Below are 19,658 nucleotides of genomic sequence, written 5' to 3' on the forward strand. Positions count from 1 at the left end.
AGCACTACCTTGATGCCAAAACCAGACAAAGACCCCACTAAAAAAGAATTACGGGCCAATATCCCTGATGAGCATGGATGTAAAAATTCTTAACAAAATACTAGCAAATCAAACAAAACATTGCATTAAAAGAATCATTCACTATGCTTAAATGGGATTTATTCCTGGGCTGCAAGGGTGGATCAAAATTCACAAATCAATCAATACTACCCAAAGCAATCTATACATTTAATGCAATACCTATCAAAATACCACCAGCATTTTTCACAGAGCTAGAACAAACAATTCTAAAAATGTGTATGGAACCACAAAAGACCCCGAAATGGTCAAAGTGATCTTCACGAAGCAAAGCAATGCTGGAGGCATCAGAATTCCTGACTTCAAGTTATATTACAAAGCTGTAGTGATCAAGACAATATGGTGCTGGCATAATAACAATCACATAGATCAATGGAGCAGAATAGAAAACCCAGAGTGGGGGGCTTGAGTGGTTCAGTCAGTTAGGCATCTGACTCTTCATTTGTGCTCAGGTCATAATCTGATGGTTATGAGATCGAGCCTTTCATTGGGCTCCATACTGGGCATAGAACTTGCTTAAGATCTTATCTCTCTCTCTCTCTCCCCCTGACCCATCCCCCATCTCTCCAAAATTTTTTTTAAATAAAAAAGAATAGAAAACTCAGAAATGGACCCAGAACTACATGGTCAACAGATCTTTGACAAAGCAAGAAAGAATATCCATTGGAAAAAAGACAGTCTCTTCAACAAATGGTGTTGGGGAAAACTGGACAGTAACGTGCAAAAGCATGAAACTGGACCACTTTCTTACATCATACACAAAAATAAATTCAAAATGGATGTGGGGGAATCTGGGTGGCTCAGTCAGTTAGGTGTCCGACTTCAGCTCAGGTCATGATCTCACAGTTCGTGGGTTCGAGCCCCGCATGGGGTTCTGTACTGACAGCTCACAGCCTGGAGCCTGTTTCAAGTTATGTGTGTGTGTGTCTCTCTCTGCCCCTCCCCCACTCATGTTCTCTCTCTGTCTCAAAAACAAATAAAAACAAAAAAACTTTTTTAAATTCAAAATGGATGATAAACCTCAATGTGAGACAGGAAAACATCAAAATCCTAGAAGGGTTTACAGGCAGCAACCTCTTTGACCTCAGCTAGAGAAACTTACTCGATATGTCAAAAATACACAAAAGCAAAAATAAACTATTGGGACTTTGTTAAGATAAAAACTTCTGCACAGCAAAGGAAACAATCAAGAAAACTAAAAGGCAGCTTTCAAGTGGGAGAAGATATTTGCAAATGATGTATCTGATAAAGGATTAGTATCCAAAACCTATAAAGAACTTATCAAACTCAACATCCAAAAAACAAATAATCCAATGTTGTGTTTTCATTTTCATCATTACAAATGCTTTCTAATTTTCTTTGTGATTTCATCTTGATCCATTGATTAAAATCTTGGATCTTTGTTTCTACTGTGTTCTAATATGTTATTAATGTTTTAATGTTTATTTATTTTTGAGAGACAGTGTGCGAGCAGGGAAGGGGCAGAGAGAGAGGGAGATGCAGAATCCGAAGCAGGCTCCAGGTTCTGAGCTGTCAGCACAGAGCCGGATGCGGGGCTCTAACTCACAAACCGTGAGATCATGACCTGAGCTGAAGTTAGATGCTTAGCCAGCTGAGCCACTCAGGCTCTCCTCTAATATATTTTTAAAATGCTATTCCTAACTTAAGATTTTAAATTGATTTCCCCACCCATGAATGGCTTGGGACCCTGGTGTGGGCATTAAGGCACATCTTTAGCACCTGGATGGCTATGTGGACAAGACACAGTTTTCCTCAATATGGGGAGGTGGGAAACCCACCCAGGGTTGGCTATCTGGGATGAGACAGAAAGTCCAGAATTCGATAAGGACTGCAAACTGAGGTCAGAGAGGAAAACAGCTAGACAATCCCCCTTTTCTCTTCAGAGATGCAGGCAGAGACATTTTGGCAAACTCTGTGGGTCAAGCCTGGGACATGGGAACAAATGATGTTGGGTGAGGATGTGAAACTGGGGTTGATGGAAACCCAGATGTAAGCTCTTGGTGGGATGGGGCTGTGTATGTGCTCAGATGTGAGAGCATTTGGGAGGGAGTGGCATGGGGGAGCGTCATTCTTGACAGGGTGGGTCCAGGGGCTGACTGAGGTTGTCTAGGGGAAATGACCTCAATGCAGCTTCACCTTCTGTTGTGGGAGAGCCCACAGGATGTTCAGGTGGGTGGAAGTGAGGGGGCTGGAGGAGTGGTAGTTTGTGGGCACAAAATATGTTCCTGGCAGGAATCTGTGATGTTTTTTTCTAAGTAAGTGGCCCGCAGACCCAGATTGGTGGAGGCACCAGCTATTGGGTGTAGATTTTGTATGTTTGAGATGGACTCTCGTACACAGGTGGAATCTGGTGGTGATGAGATGGGGTGTGGGAGGTAGGTAGGATCTATGAAGGGTGGCTCTCGTTAGAACAAGCTTGAAGATGGAGTCAGGGTGTCCCTCTGAGTCCGCTCCTAGTATACTTCTGTGTTTATTAGGCATGGTGGTTTGGGCTCGCTGGGTTCAGGGACCTGTTGTGGGTGGAGGGGTGCTACGTGGGTGTTTAGACAAGGAGTCTCTGAATCTGGTCTAAGGCTGCGTCAGGCTTGAGCTGACAACCCCGGGTTGGTGGAGGTAGCAATTTGTTACTGCAGATTTTGGTTTTCAACTGGAGTGTGCTCTGAGTTCAGGCCTAGATGTTTCCGCAGGAGGTGAGATTAGGGATAGGTGTCTTGAGGTCCAAGGCCATTTAAGGACCAAGTGAAGCTGCAGATCAGATCACGGTTCATGGGTTCGAGCCCTGCATTGGGCTCTGTGCTGACAGCTAGCTCAGAGCCTGGAGCCTGCTTCGGATTCTGTGTCTCCCTCTCTCTCTCTCTCTCTCTCTCTGGCCCTCCCCAGCCCTCTCTCTGTGTCAGAAATAAATAAAACCTTTAAAAAAATTTTAAAGAAGCTGCAGATCAGAGGCCAGAGGAGCAGGGTTCTGCCACTACTCGTTTGGGCACATGCGCATGAGTTGGGCGGACTCAGAATCTCTAGTAGCACAGCTCTCCCGGAAGCAGAAAAAAAGGCGCCATCTGGGCGTGGGGGTGTGGCCTCGATTTGCCGTCAAGCATGCGTGACAATGTGTGGGGAGGCCCTGGTGGACCTAGACATACCGGAAGTGGGGCAGGTGTACCGAAGTGGGGCATGTGGACAGGCTTTCCTTTCTGGAGCTTCATCACTCGGGACCTCCCCTAGCGCCACCCCTGGTTTGAACCTTCAGGGCAGGGGTTTCCCTGCTCTCAGCCCAGGGCTTCTGAGCTGCTGGACTCATGACCCGCGTGGCACGTTTCATGGCTGTCCCCAGTTTCTTTTCCCAACCCGGGTCCTCTTAGGGGGAAATTCCACCTGTGGTGCCCTTCGTGTGTATGCTCACTGGGATGAAATCAGGAGCGCGGGAAGATGTTTCTATCATGGCTTCGTGAACAGGGATAATTGCAAACGTCCCTGGGAGATGTGACTGTAGCTGGAAGGTGTGGAGATGCAGGGACATGGGGACGCTGAGAGCACAGGTATGCTGATGGGCAGGGGCGAGGCTGGCCCGTGTTAGGAGTAAAGCAGGTTACAGTTCCCACTTAGTGTATGATCGCAACTTTTCCTTTGAACATACCTGTATGTTGTATGCATGGGGAAAAGTTGGGAAGAACACACCGTGTGTGTGTGTATGTGTGTGTGTGTGCGTACACACACTAGTAATCTTCATGTCATGCTAACAGAGGATTTTATGTTTCCATTTTTATTTTTATTTTTTATTTTTTTTAATGTTTTATTTATTTCTAGGAAAGAGAGAGAGAGACAGCGTGAGCAGGGGAGGATCAGAGAGAGAGGGAGACACAGACTCCGAAACAGGCTCCAGGCTCTGAGCTGGCAGTCAGCACAGAGCCCGACGCGGGGCTCGAACCCACAAACCACGAGATCATGACCTAAGCGAAAGTCGGACGCCTAACCGACTAAGCCACCCAGGCGCCCCTATGTTTCCATTTTTAAAACATTGTTTCCATTTAAAAGCATTTAAAAATATATATAACACAAAATTTACCATTTTAACAAATTTTTCACATGTTTATTTTTGCAAGAGACCATGCTAGCTGGGGAGGGGCAGAGAGAGAGAGCGCGCGCGAACAAGAATCTGAAGCCAGGTCTGCTTAAGAGCAGAGAGCCCCATGTGAAGCACAAACCCATGAGCTCTAAGCTGAAGTTGGATGCTTAACCAACTGAGCCACCCAGGTGCCCCTTAACATTCTTTTTAAAACGTGCAGGTCCATGGCTTTAAGTACATTCACACTGTTGTGCAACCATCACTGTATTTCAGCTTTTTTTCTATATTTCTTATTTTTTATAGTGCATTTCCTAAGCTAAAGACTGAAAAAAACTTAGTTTCCTAAATCAGTTATGCTTTTTCTTTAATCCACCAAGTAAAATGGACTATACTTTTCATAACCATTTTATACTTAGGGTATATCTGCCATGTTATTATTCTTAGCGTATGAAGTTTTTGTCCAACTGATGTTTGGAAAGAGTTGGCTCAAAAGATTTCTTTTTAGGTCTTGGTTAATGATTTTTCAAGAAACAAAACATGGGCAGCTGAGTGGCACTGTCGGTTAAGCGTCTGGCTTCAGTTCAGGTCATGATCTCGCGGTTTGTGGGTTCCAGCCCTGTGAGATTGTGGTGATTGATAGGGAAATGGATGGAAGGCCTCATGCCGTTGCACCCCTAACACAACAGAAAACAAAAGCACAGCAACAGCAACCCTAAGCATCGGGACAGCCCCCAGTTCAGGAAACATTTGTGGTGAGAGAATACACTCCCACTGAGTTTACTGATATAGATGCCAGTTTCAGCAAAAGGCCAGGGGAGATATCCTGGCATGGTTAGTGTGGCTATAGGATACCGGGGGCGGTGGTGTTCTGTGACCCAGCAGGAGGCAGAGAAAATGAGCAACATCACCACACACTGTGCCCTCTGGCAGCACCTGTATGGTGCCCAAGAGATGCAAGGTACTCACTTCCTTATAGATTGGATTATTTTATCCTGCAGGGGAGGCATGGCCCGATGAGGAATTATCTCCCTGTGCATGCAGGAACCTGGAAACTGATAGAGGAGGTATAGCAAATTTTCAGAAGTCTGGGAATGAGACAGGTGATCAATGCTTCTGTCTTTTCAGGCCCTTTTCAGACCAAATTCACTGCTTGGACAAAAGCCCGGATTCTCCGCTCTGTCCCCAACGCTGATATCCATGCAGAACCCAGGTATGAGATAAGATGTTTACCATGTTGGGCAATCCATTGTTCACCTGGGGGAAACTGACAGATCCTGGGAACAGACATGGGCTAAAGATAGAGGGGAAGCCAGGAAAGCTAAAAGGCTTTCCCAACCTGCTATCAAGCATCCAGTCAGAATAACCTGGAAGCAAATGTGGTATGACCTCATTGTTGTGGGTTGGCCTAAACAGATAGATTGGGTTGGCTTACAGAAAGCCTTAAACCCTGAGTAACAGTTTGGACCTGTCTCATCTGCTCCTGTCATCCCTGATGTACCACCTGCTCCACCTCAGGGGTACACACATGTTTGGGATGGGTGCCTCCCTCACCCTGGGTATAAGATACGGGCCAAGATTGCCTCCAAGTGAGGACCACTGGAGGTGATCAGAGGTCCTATGCTCATTGGTCCTCCAGAAATACATAAAAGGTGACCACACTGGTGGATACTAAAGCTAATTGTACTCTAATATATGGTAACCCTCAGAGGTCTTCTGCCCCTTTCAGTGCCATCAGGAGTCATGGAGGTCAGACAGTTGTGGTCAGAAAGGTCCTCTTGGGCATCTTCTCTGCCTTCCCTGAGATTATGGTTTTTTTTTTTTAATCTCTCCAAAATCAGAGAAGATATTGGCATTGATATCCATCCAAAAAGATCAAACTCTGCAAACCTTTGATACCTCTGGGTTAGAGTAATCAAACCCAGGCTGAGGGGAAGTACCAACTAAGAACCAGTAAGCCTTGTATCCCCACATAGAATGGTAAATATCAAACAATATAAACTGTCTGGGGTCATAGTGAAATCATCCTAGAACTACATTACTGCCCATAGTAGTTTCAACAGCCATGTATGACCAGTAAAAATACCATATGGCTCATGGCAGATGATAATGGACTTCCGGAAACTAAATAAGGTAGCGCCCTCCATCTCTGTGGCTGTGTCCAACATTGCCACCATCTGAGACACCTTAGCCACAGTCCTAGGAAGGTATCGTGGTGTGCTAGACCTGGCAAATACCTTTTTCAGTATACCGCTGGCCACTGAGTCACAAGAACAACTTAACCTTCACATAAGAGGAGCAACAATAGACCTTCCAAGTGCTCCTCCAAGGTTACCTGCATAGCCCTACTATGTGTCATGGGATGGTAGCCCGAGAGCTGTCCCTGTTCTCCTTCTCCACATCAATGAGATGGACCCATGACATTGATGTTATAGTATTAACATATGAAGATCTGCCTCTGCTGCAGGACATCTTGCAGACTTTGCTGGAGCATCTGTGAGGGAGAGGATAGGCAATGGATCCACAGAAGATTAAAAGCCCAGACACTGCTGTGAAGTTTCTGGCAGTTGTCTTCTTGGGTAAGACCCGTGTGGTCCCTGAAGCTGTGACTGACAAGATGCAAGCTTACCCAACCCCTGAGAATATGAAAGAGGTGCAAGCCTTTGTAGGAATGCTGGGATCTTCTGAGGACTTTTATTCCCCACCTGGCACAGTGCCTCTGTCCCTTATATCACCTGATAAAGAAAGGGTAGATGTGGGACTGGGGATCAGAGCAGCAGGTTGCCTTTGAGAAGGCAAAAATGCTCATGAAGCAGACTAAAGCCCTTGGCATTTGTCAAACAGGGCTCCCGTTTGAGTTAAATGTGTCCATGACTCCAGATGGTATGGACTGGGCACTTTGGCCAAAACAAGAGGAGACAATACCCCTAAGACTTCAGTCTAAATGTAGGGGATAGAAAGCTGATACACCCCACGGAGCGGCAGCTCCATAGAGCCCACAGCACTCCTCCAGGTGGAGCCTCTCACTGAGGAACAACACATTGTCCTGAGAGCTTCCCAATCAAGGGGTGGGTTTAATATATGTTCCATCAACCCACTTTTGCCATGACTCAAACCCACACTTTGACTAAGTGGCATGTCTATTTGTAGCAGAGGAAGGCCCCATGCACAAGCTCACTGTCAATATAAATGGGGCTGCTTCTAGACCCTCTAGAGTGTATATAGATCCTCCAGATGCTCCCACCCCTATTCCAATGGTGTCCCTGTAAAGAGGGGGCCGGGGAGATTCCCACTGATGCCTCCTGTACAGATCTGTCTAGTCAGGGGAACCCCACCCGCATGGACTGTGGTCACTATTCAGCCCAACACTGACACCATCTGGTTGGAAACAGGAACAAACCATAGTGGCGAGTGGGCTGAGCTCAGAGCAGTCTGGCTGGTGATTGTTGTGAGTCCTGGCCATTAACCCTCTGCACTAACAGCTGGGCTGTGTTACAGGGATAAACCCTATGGCTCTGACAATGGAAATCCGAGGGGTGGATGATTATAAATAAGCCCTGGTGGGGTCAAGATACATGGAAAGCTTTTTGGATCCATCTACAAGCGCCTAAGGCAGCCCTTACTGTTTTCCATGTCCCAGCTCACCAGGCACTGATACCCCCTTGCAAACAGAAAGTTGATGCCCTAACTGAAGCACACCTTTATTTCTTTAATGTTTATTTATTTTTGAGAGGGGGAGTAGGCAGAAAGAGAGAGGGAAACACAGAACCTGAAGCAGGCTCCAGGCTCTGAGCTGTCAGCAGAGAGCCTGACGCGGGGCTCAAACTCACAAACCTTGAGATCATGACCTGAGCTGAAGTCAGAGGCTTAACCAACTGAGCCGCCCACGTGCCTCTCAGGTACAAGCTTTAGCTACTGACCCTCCAGTAGATACAGCAGATTGGGTGCAGAGAAAGAGTGAGCACCGCAATGCCTGGGTGGGATGGCCTATTGCCAGGGATGCTGGATTGTCCTTGAGATACAGTGATTTGGTTAATGCAGCAATAGCCTGCCTGTATGTTCTAAACAACACCCAAGGCAGCTGCCAAAAGAACCTGGGACCATTCACTGGAGTTCCCAACAGGTGAGGGATTGGGAAATTGCTTATATCCTCCTTCCCCCGATGGGTGAGGGTTCTAAATATGCCCTGGCTTATAGAGACACTGCATCTGGCCTAACCCAAGCTTTCCCCTGCCACCATATAAACCAGGCTACCACCTTTAAGGGTGAAGAGAAACTCTAAGGGTGGCAGATAAACTGAGTGCTATATATGGATACCCTCATTGAATAGGTTGTAATTGGCTGTCACGTTTCAAATGGGCATCATGATACACCAGACTGGGCAAAGCACATGCCATTAAAAGGAAGCTTCATCTCCCCTATACCCAGGGTTATAGCAGGGTTAATATTAAGAAAGAAAAAATGGAATATTAAAGCAACAGATTAAATTGTTAACAGGTTAAACCACCTTGGCCAGATGGACCAAAGTATTGTCCCAGGCTTTAATACATTTGAATAATCAGCCAGTAGGGCCTATTGTCCCATGTGCCAGATCGGGGCCACCCACCCAGCCACCCAGAGGCACCCAGTACTGTAGAGGTGTGGAAGTGGCAGGAAACAGCCATTGCTTTTATTCTCACAGCAGATTAGCTCAGTGCTTTGCTGCTGAGAACACCAATCCCCCTCACACCTGGAAAAGGAATTATTTACTAGAATTTGCAATGGGATGTGCTGCTGGGATGGGTGAGTTACTTTGAACCTCTGGGTGAAGGGGAACTTCTCAGTCCTCACTGGGATACCATTGTCCTGCTATGAGCTGCGGGACCTGTGGAAACACACTCTACATGGAATGTAACAAGCAGTGTTGAAAATGGGAGAAGGTGGGGGTCCTGGTCTGGCATGTCCTGCCCCCAGCCCCCTCCTCATGCTTACCTGTGCTGTCTGCCCCAGCCAACGTGTTGGGTATGCACAGCCAGGTCAAATTCCTAAGTCTGCATGAACGTCTAAGGATCAGGCCATAAATGTAATTCTTGTGAATTATTTTCTCGCCACACAATTTTTCACAAAATATCTTTTTGTCCTTTAGATATCTGCTGCTCCTGTGGTGTCACAGGAGGGGCACCTGATAAAAATACCTTCCTACTATGGCCCCCTTGTGTGCCCAACAAAGAAATCAATCCAATTATTGAATATGTGGGCGATTGCCCCTCTCTAGCTTGTCAGAATTGCCAAAATGGGTATCGCTCCTCCAAGGGAAGTGATCAGAAAGCCCTATGGGGCGCCTAGGTGGCTCAGTCAGTTGAGTGTCAGACTTCCGCTCAGGTCATGATCTCATAGTTCATGGGTTCGAGCCCCACATCTGGCTCTGTGCTGATAGCTCAGAGCCTGGAGCCTGCTTCAGATTCTGTGTCTCCCTCTCTCCCTGCCCCTCCCCACTCATACTCTGTCTCTCAAAAATAAATAAACATTTAGAAATTTTTAAAAAAGAAAGCTTTTACTGCTTTAGGAGCAGTAAAACAACAACAACAACAATCATCTAAGGCTAGTATTCTTAGTCCATCTGATATTACCAATACTAACCCAGGAACATGGCAAGGGCACACACTAGTAATGACATTGGACATGGGTGTTCTTCTGGAAAGCAAACTATAAAAGTAGCTCATCAAATTGCTTACCAAAAAAGTCTTAGAAATACCACCATCAGAACAATGGATGGCTGAGGTGCCTGGGTGGCTTAGTTGGTTAAGCGTCCGACTTTCGCTTAGGTCATGATCTGGCAGTTCGTGGGTTCGAGCCCCGCGTCAGGCTCTGTGCTGACTGCCAGCTCAGAGCCTGGAGCCTGTTTCAGTCTGTGACTCCCTCTCTCTCTGACCCTCCCCTGCTCGCGCTGTCTCTCTCTCTCTCTCTCTCCTAGAAATAAATAAAAACATTTAAAAAATTAAAAAAAAAAAGAACAATGGATGGCTATGCTCACATTTAGGATGGGTTTATATGGGTTACTCCAGGTTATGGGCATTTGAACACCTAGGCACCCCTATGTTGGGAGCAAAAAAAAAAAATCACTCTAAACAAAAGCAACCCCATTGTACTTGATACACAGGATGGGTACGAATAGAACTCTGTGGTCATTCTGTCATATTAAGGGGTAGTAATTGGTTTGGTACTGACTGGTTGTAATGCCCAATTTTGTTGGGTACCACCAATTAAAACATAATGGTTATATGACACAGATCTTTGGCCATGGCTTCCACCTGGATGGTTGGGCCGTCATGCCCTGGACTTTACCTGGGCAAAGGGGAAAATCCATACTACGGTAACAATGGCTGCCAGTCTCCTCAAGGCCAGATAGACACCTTGTGTCTTGCCCTGGTATAATCATCTGGCTGTTGTCTTTGTTCCTTCCATAGGCCTGGAGGATGTTGTATCACACATAGAAACCTTTACTAAGTTCACTCAGCAAGCCCTGGATGATAGCCAGTGAAACCTACCGTTAGTGAACACTGAATGACTCTAATAAAAGAGATGACCTGCCACATAAGATGGCCTTGGACATTATTACTGCCTCACAAGGAGACACCTGTGCCATTATCCAAACAGAATATGTGTGTTTGTACCTGATAAGTCTGCTAATACACCATCTTTACTAAATCACCCAAGGACACAAGTAATCGCCCTGAGTGATACAACTCCCATTGTAGGGGTCTTAATAAATCAATGGTTTGGATCCTGGGGCTCTTGATAGAAGTGTCACTGATTTTGGAAATTATAGTCTTAATCTGCCTCCAGTGCAGCCAGATAGCCACCAAAAGAGCCACCTCTACACTAATGAAACCCCTTGTTGACTAGTCGGGGCTTATTATGGAAGGGGGGGGGAAGATGAGATTCTAAGCTGATCATGAGGGTTGAAGTGTTGGAGAACACAAAAGTACATGATTTCCAATTGACCCATGAGCTGGATATGGGCACTCAGAGGCTCCTCACCCCTTTTCTGTCCTGGGAATGTGGGTTCTGCTTGCCTTTCCTGCTCCCAGAGGCTGCTCCAAGGAGCCTTGAAATAATGATGTGGTGTTGAGAACACAAACACAGTATACGTGACAGCCCAGTTAGGGCCTCTTTATAATCTTTTTTTTAAAATGTTTTATTTATTTCTGAGAGAGAGAGAGCGTGAGCAGGGGAGGGTCAGAGAGAGAGGGAGACGCAGAATCCGAAGCGGACTCCAGGTTCTGAGCTAGCTGTCAGCACAGAGCCTGACACAGGGCTTGAACCCACGAACTGTGAGATCATGACCTGAGCCAAAGTCAGATGCTTAACTGACTGAGCCACCCAGGCGCCCCCTCTTTATAATCTTTTAAGATTTGGAGAGCGGGTGCAGGGATTCATTCACCTTGCTGGTGCCCAAGACAAACCTCATATGTAAGTTTCCTTTGCTTATTGAAACTGCTACCTACCAACCTGGAGTGGCCTGCCTCTTTCTTCTGTCTCTCCCTTGCCCACTGAGTACTGGGACTGACTTCAGATTACACTAGGGAAGCTATCAAGAGGGGTGTGAACAAACCTGTGGTTTGCAAATATTTATTCCCAATCTTTAGCTTGTCTTTTACCCTCTTAATGGGTTTTCTCAGAGCAAAAGATTGAATTTTGATGAAGTCCAATTTATCAATTTACTGGTGTCAAGTCTAAAACCTGTGCTTTGGCCTAGATTCTAAAGAGTTTCTTTGCCTTTTCCCTAAACGTTTTATAGTTTTTTTTAAAAATATTTAATCCGGGGCGCCTGGGTGGCTTAGTCGGTTAAGCGTCCAACTTTCACTTAGGTCATGATCTCGCGGTTCGTGGGTTCGAGCCCCGCGTCGGGCTCTGTGCTGACTGCCAGCTCAGAGCCTGGAGCCTGTTTCAGAGTCTGTCACTCCCTCTCTCTCTGACCCTCCCCTGCTCACGCTGTCTGTCTGTCTCTCTCTCCTAGAAATAAATAAAACATAAAAAAAAATTTTAAATAAAAAAAATAAAAATATTTAATCCAACCTAACATTTTAAACTCATTTTTTGCATAAGGCTTGCAGTTTATGTCAGTGCCCACTCTTTTGTGCCTTTGGATTTCCAATTGTTACAGTACATTTGTTGAAAAGGCAGTATTTCTCTATAGAATGTCTTTTGCACCTTTGTCAAAAATTAGTTGACCATATTTGTGTAGGTGTATTTCTGGGTTCTATAGTTGTCTTCCATTGATCTATGTGTCTATCCTTTCACCATGACCACTGTCTTGATTACATAGGTAAGTCGTGATATGGTCTATCTTGTTGAGTATTCCATGGACATTTGAAACAAATGTTTATTCTGCTGTGATGCATTCTATAAGTGTCAATTAGATTCTGTTCATCAATGGTGTTGTCCAGTTATTTTATATTTTTGCTAATTTTCTGTCTGGTAATTGTTTCAGTTGCAGAAAGTCAGGTGCTGAAGTCCCCAACTGTAACTGCACATCTATTTCTTCTTTCAGCTCTGTCAGTTTTTGGTTTACGTGTTTTGAAGCTCTTTTGTTTGGTATACACATATTTATGGTCACTACATGTTCTCATAGACTGGTGATTTTTATCATTAATACCTTGTTTTATTTATCATTTATTTTATTCATGAATTTTTACATTTACATGAATCTTTTCTTTCTCTAATTATTGTTTTTTCACAAATATACTAAGACCATATAGTCTAAATTTTCCATAAAGAGAAATAAAATTGGAAGCAAGATTCATTTCCTTCTTAACCCATCTCCTTTTCTTAGGGACGATCTCCCCACCAAACTGTCATCCCCAATCTCTGTGTGACCTTCCCTAAGTTTCTGTGCACTCATGAGCAAGTCTACATATATGTTATGGGAAAAACCACAGTGCAGAGGGAGTAGAGACCCTGTAACCAGGGTGCCCATTGGATCTTGACACACAATAACTGTGACCTTGGGTAAGTGATTATGTCTTCTGTGCCTCAGTTTCCTTATCAAAGAGAAATGATAACAAAAGGGCCATTAACAGTTCCCAATGAGTTCATTTTTGTAAAACATTTAGAAGGGTATCTGGAGATTATTAAGCATTATGCACCTTTTGATAAATAAATACTTTTTTTTGGTTTTAACATAAATGCTTTTCATCATCTTTCCTTTTAATGTATAATTTGGAGAAGCTTCCATATCAAAATGTGTAGATTCAGTTCATTCTTTTTTATTTACATCATTCTTTTTCATGGCTAAATGTTATTGTAAAGTGTGACTATACCATAGGTTATTTATTTGACCAGTCACCTATTAATGGAAATTAGATTTTCTTCCCTGTTTTTTGGTATCATAGATATCAATACAAAGAGATATTTTTCTTCATGTGTCTTTGTCCACTTAGCTAAGTGTATATGGAATTATGCAAACATGATAAAACTGTGTATCACAAATACCAGAATTATGCAAAATAATGAAAGACCATACCCATTCCCATTGAAGTCAGAGACAAGATAGAAATTCTCATTGTCACCTGTATTATTTTAAATGTGATTTTGGAAATATCGCATAGAATTAACAAAGGAAATAAGAGGAATACATTTCAGAAAGATGCAAACATTCTTGTTATTGGGAAAATAGAATATTTTGTACCTGAGAAACCCAAGATCATGTAGTATTTATGGTCCCATATGTTTTTTCTGGAAATTTGCCACAGTCCCATCAAAAGGTAGAACGTGTTTCCCTTTTTATTAAAATTGGATAAGTTTTTCTGACTGCCTCATGAATAGAATAAGGCAGAAGTAACTCTGGTGACTTCTATGGCTAAGTCATAAAAGGCAATATGGTTTCCGCTTGGTTCTCTTTCTGGGATGCTCACCCTCGGAACCCAGAAACCATGTTGTAAGGGAGCTCAAACCACATGGAGAGACCATGTGTATGGTAGCAGTCGACAGCTCTTGTTAAGTTCACAGTCAGATCAATAACCAGACATTTGATGGAGGAAATCCTTGAGATGATTCCAGCCTTCAGTGTTCAAGCCACTCCAGGCAAGGCCTTTCCCTCAGAACCCTGCTGACATTTCAGATTTGTGAGTGGAGTAAATGCTGTTTGTCATTTTTAGCCACTGTATTTTGGGATGTCTTTTGATGTAGCAACACCTGGAACAGATGACCATTTGTCATCTCTAAGTCGGGGGCCATATTCCAGTAAGAATAAAGAGTACAGTTAATCCTTGAACAATGAGAGGGTTAGGGGTGCTGACCCCTAGCACAGTAGAAAATCCATATATAACTTTTGACTCCCCCAAACTTAACTATTAATAGCCTACTGGTAGCTTTCTTCGTGTAGTCTGAAACTGGCCCCTGTACTCAGAGGGCAGGGAGAGACCAAAGAAAGAGGCAGGCTACTGCAGGTTATTATTTAAAATAATAAGATGATATTAATGATAAGCAAAGGGAACTTACATACAAGGCTTGTCTTGGGTAACAGCTAGATGACTGAATCCCCATTGCTCCCTGCCAAATCTTAAAATATTATAAAGAGCCCCTAACTGGGTTCAGTCATGCATGCTATTCAGGCATTCTCAACACCACTTCCCCTTTTCTTTTTCTTTTTTAAAAATTGTCAAGTTGGTTCCCATATAACATCCAGTGCTCATTCCAACAAGTGCCCTCCTTCATGCCCATCACCTCTTTCCCTCTCTCTCCCACTCTCCGTCAACCCTGTTTGTTCTCAGTCTTTAAGAGTCTTACGGTGTGCCTCCCTCCCTCTCCTTAACTATTTTTCTCCTTCTCCTCATCCATGGTCCTCTGTTAAGCTTCTCCTGTTTCACATATGAGTGAAAACATATGGTAGCTGTCCTTCTCTGCCTGACTTATTTCACTCAGCATAACACCCTCGAGTTCCATCCATGTTGCTACAAATGGCCAGATTTCATTCTTTTTCATTGCCATGTAGTTTTCCATTGTATAGATAAACCACATCTTCTTGATCCATTCGTCAGTTGATGGACATTTAGGCTCTTTCCGTGCTTTGGCTATTTTTGAAAGTGCTGTTATGAACATTGGGGTCCATGTGTCCCTATGCATCAGCACTCCTGTATCCCTTGGGTAAATTCCTAGCAGTGCTATTCTGGGTCATAGGGGAGTTCTATTGTTAATTTTTTGAGGAACATCCGCACTGTTTTCCAGAGGGGCTGCACCAGTTTACATTCCCACCAACAGTGTGAGGAGGGTGTCCATTTCTCCACATCCTCGCCAGCATCTATAGTATTCTGATTTGTTCATTTTAGTCACTCTGACTGGCATGAGGTGATATCTCAGTGTGGTTTTGATTTGTATTTCTCTGATGATGAGAGACACTGAGCATTGTTTCATGTATCTGTTGGCCATCTGGGTGTCCTCTTTAGCAAATGTCTCTTCATGTCTTCTGCCCATTTCTTCACTGGGTTGTTTGTTTTTCGGGTGTGAAGTTTGGTGAGTTCCTTATAGATTTTGGATACTAGCCCTTTATCCGATATGTTATTTACAACTATCTTTTACCATTCAGTTGGTTGCCTATTAGTTTTGTTGATTGTTTCCTTTGCCGTGCAGAAGCTTTTTATCTTGATGAGGTCCCAATAGTTCATTTTCCACATCACCATTTCAAGGCTGTGTTTTTGGAGCAGCCTCTGGGAGCAGGAGAGGCAAGGGGAACCCACATTCCTATTACAGGGGAGGGAGTAGGGAGCCTCTGAGTGCCCGAGTCCAGTTCACGGGTCAATTGGTGGTCATGTCTTTTCAATGACGTTCCCAACTCCTACTATTGACCAGAAGCCTAACTGATCACATAAACAGTCAATAAACACATGTGTTGTATGTTATATGTATTATATACTGTATTCTACAATAAAGTAAGCTAAAGAAAATGTATTAAAATCATAAGGAAGAGAAAGTACATTTACAATACTGTACTTATTGAAAAAAAACTATCCTTGTAAAACGGGGCCTTTGCAGTTCAAACCTCTGCTATTCAAGTTTCAACAGTATATTATTTTCTACTAAGTGACCCATTGGCCTACTCCAGAGCCCTACATCCTGTGCTGATCCCATGGATAAATGTTTTGTGATAATTCTTGCTCTAGGCTCATGTTCCTACAGGATCTCATATTTTCCATCTGTATTAGTTTACTAAGTTGTAAAACAAATCATCACAAACTTAAAACAACACAATTTTATTATCTCACGTCTTCCATGGGTCAGAAGTCCAGCATGGCATGACTGGGTTTCCTACTCGGGATTTCACACAGCTGCAATCAGAGTGTTAGCTGGGCTGTGCTCCTTTCTGGATCTTGGGGTCCCCTTTGGAGCCCATTCAGATTGTTGGTTGAATTCAGTTACTCATGGTTGTAGGATTGAGAAACCCCATGTCCTTGCTGACAGTCAGTTGAGGGGGGCTGCCCTCTGCTCCTACAGGGCACCTACATTCCTTGTTATGTGGGTTCCTCCAAATTCAAAGCCTCACACTAATCCCTCTCATGTTTCAAATCTCTCTGACTTATGCCTCTGATCTCTAGACACAGATTTAAGGGGATCATATGATTAGGTAACTCCCACCTGGATAATCTCCCCTTTAAAAAGTCAGCGGTCTCATATAACAGTTTCATCTTATTTTCATCATTTTGAGTACGGGATCTCCTACACTGAAGAGGAGGAGATTATACACAGGTGTGGAGCATTCCCCAATTGCTTTAGAATTCTGCTTACCACATCATATTAATAGCAACAACACAAAAATTAACTGCCTTGATACAGCATCTTCCAGCTCTTCACCCATTTCTTTGCTCATCTTAATGGAAAAACTTCCAGAAAATGTCTATACACATTGCTTCCATTCTCCCTCTCCCAGTCTCTCCTGAACTCATGTGAATTAGTCTTTTGTTTCCTACTATTTTCAAACTCTTTGTTATCTTATTATTAACCACCAGTGACCTCTCAAAGATAATTCTAATGGGTATCCTTATCTCATCCCTCTTGACCTCTAACCAAGGGGGCTGAGTAGGACACTCTGTTGTTCTTCAAATACCCGTTCTCCAGGGTTCTAGTTTTATGGCTCTGCATCAGTGGCATTTCCATCTCTCTGCGTTGATGGATACTCTTCCAGTCTCAACCTCAAATGATAGTGACCTCAGGCATTGTTACTTTCTCTCTCCACATGCTCTGTTTATCACTCTTCACTTACTTTTTAAGGTCCTCCAGCTCTTACTTTTTCCTGAGCTCCAAGTTTCAATGTTGTATTGCCTATAGTTGCCATCTCTAAGGGGACATCTAATGTGCATCTCAAACCTGTGATGTTTACCATGAACTCAGCCTACACCCTAAATTGCCACTCCACAGTTACCCATTCAGAACCTCATGCCCAATACCTGGGAGTCATTACTGACTTCTCAGATTCTCTTTCCCTGTGTACAGCTCATCAGCAACTGCCCTTGTTGACTCTTCCCGTCGTCATTTATGTCCTGAATTATTCTAATTCTCTGTATTTCCACCGCTACTGGATTAGCTCAGGCCACCATAACATTTTGCCTAGATTATGACAATAGACACTTAACTTGTCTGCCTCACTTTGATTTTCATCTTATATGATCTATTTCCTACACTGAAATAAAAGTGATATTTAAAAAAATACAAGTCATTCCTTGATTAAAACATCTCAGTAGTTTTCCACTGATCCTTGGGAAAGTAACAGATTATTTTCCATCACTTACAAGGATCTGGATGGCTATTTCTCTGACATCCCATAACCTTGTAACTCTTGTCATTATTTATGTATACTTCAAATAAGCTATCATTCTCTTTTTATGATACTGTTTCAAGCCTGGGTCTTCTATTGCTTTACAGGATAAAGGTCTCATGTCATTGGAGCCAAATAATGAGTTCTCTAGAAAATGATGAGGAGAGGAGATGTTAACCTTGCTCATGACCTCCCTGAACCACCAGAGTTTATGACAAGGGAACTTTCTAAGCTGTATGGTCTTTGGGTCTTAAGCTACAGGATATAGATTAAATCTGCCTTTCAGAGAGTTCGGTAATTTACAAAAACACACTTTTACACCGAGGGACAGGCATAATCTCTGGAATATATAGGAATCAGAACCTCCTTCATTCAGGGTAATTCCAGCTGATCATTAGGATTAACTAATTCACTGAAACCTAAAACCACAAAATTCAGGGAGAATGAAAATTGGGCATCTAGGTGAACAAATACAAACAACAAGTCCACTATTTTCTCTAGTGTGGACGAGTGAGAGAGGACTGGCTGCAGACTGTCAAAGACAATGGTAGTTGTGTCTAAGATACAGAAAAACTTTAAGAATCCATTTTTGTTTCTGTTACATTAGAAAAACAATTTTGAACTTCTTGACTATCTTAACACTATCTAGAGACACTGAGTTTTTTCAGTGAATTTATTGCTACTCTAAGAAAACCTTAGTATCTTCATTGAAAAATCAACAATAAGCGTAAGGATTTAGTTCTCATCTCTCAGTTGATCTGTTAGATGTAGACTTTGTTAAGTTCTTTTGCTACATCTTATTGAGATGATTATTTTTTGGTCCTTTATTATATTGATATGATGTGTTACATCAATGGTTTTCAGATGTTAAACCAATTTTTCATTCCCTATAAATCCCACTTGGTCATGGGGTAGTTAAATTCAGTTTGCTAATATTTTGTCAAGGATTTTTATGTCTTTGTTCATGAGGAATAATGGTGTATAGTTTTGTTCTTTGTGATATTTTTGTCTGGTTTTGAAATCATAGTAATACTGGCCTCATAGATTTTGTTGAGAAGTTTTGTGTATGATTGTATTTTTCCTTCCTTAAATATTTGATAGAATTTACCAGTAAAGCTGATTGGGCTTGGGCCTTTCTTTGTGGATAGATTTTTAATAACTAATTCAACTCATTTACGTGCTCATAAGATTTTTCTCTTTCTTCTTGAGTCGGTTTTGATAATTGATGCTTTTCTAGGAATTTGTTCATTTCATCGAAGTTGTCTAATTTGTTGACATAAAGCTATTCCTAATATCCTTTTATAATCCTCTTAAATTGTAAATGATTGGTAGTAATGATATCTTTTTCATTTCTGCCTTTGGTAATGTCTTCTCTTTTATTCTTGGTTTATCAATTTTATTGATGCTTTCAGAGAACTGATTTTTGGTTTCATAGGCTTTCTGTTTTTTTGTTCCATTGATTCTTGCTTATCACCATGTGCCTTCAAGTGATATTATACCACTTCATATATAATCACTACAGATGAAGTTGAAGTAAGGGCTGAGACTTAGTCTAGAGCCTTGGGAGAGATTCATCTGCCCACATCTTCTTGGAGTTCTTCCTCATTTCTGCAGGTAAAAACACTCCAATTTATTGATTTCCCAGGGAAGTGAGAATGTTCCAAAAATGAGATCACATTAACTATATTCACATGGAACTCTCCTGAACCAGAG

At 42.9% G+C, this 19,658-nt stretch overlaps 1 protein-coding gene across 1 annotated transcript in view; it reads left to right on the forward strand.

Annotated features, from left to right (window-relative positions):
• The first annotated feature begins 5,289 nt into the window (after positions 1-5,289).
• The window catches only part of ZNF229 (zinc finger protein 229), a 33,960-nt gene continuing 19,591 nt past the window's right edge, over positions 5,290-19,658 (forward strand). The window contains exon 1 of the mRNA XM_077747483.1: positions 5,290-5,369. The gene's annotated coding sequence lies outside the window, so the exon portion shown is untranslated. The remainder of the gene's footprint in view (positions 5,370-19,658) is intronic.

This window comes from Crocuta crocuta, unplaced genomic scaffold (genome assembly GCF_008692635.1).
Source record: "Crocuta crocuta isolate KB4526 unplaced genomic scaffold, BGI_CrCroc_1.0 scaffold334, whole genome shotgun sequence".
NCBI classification, from domain to species: Eukaryota; Metazoa; Chordata; class Mammalia; order Carnivora; family Hyaenidae; genus Crocuta; species Crocuta crocuta.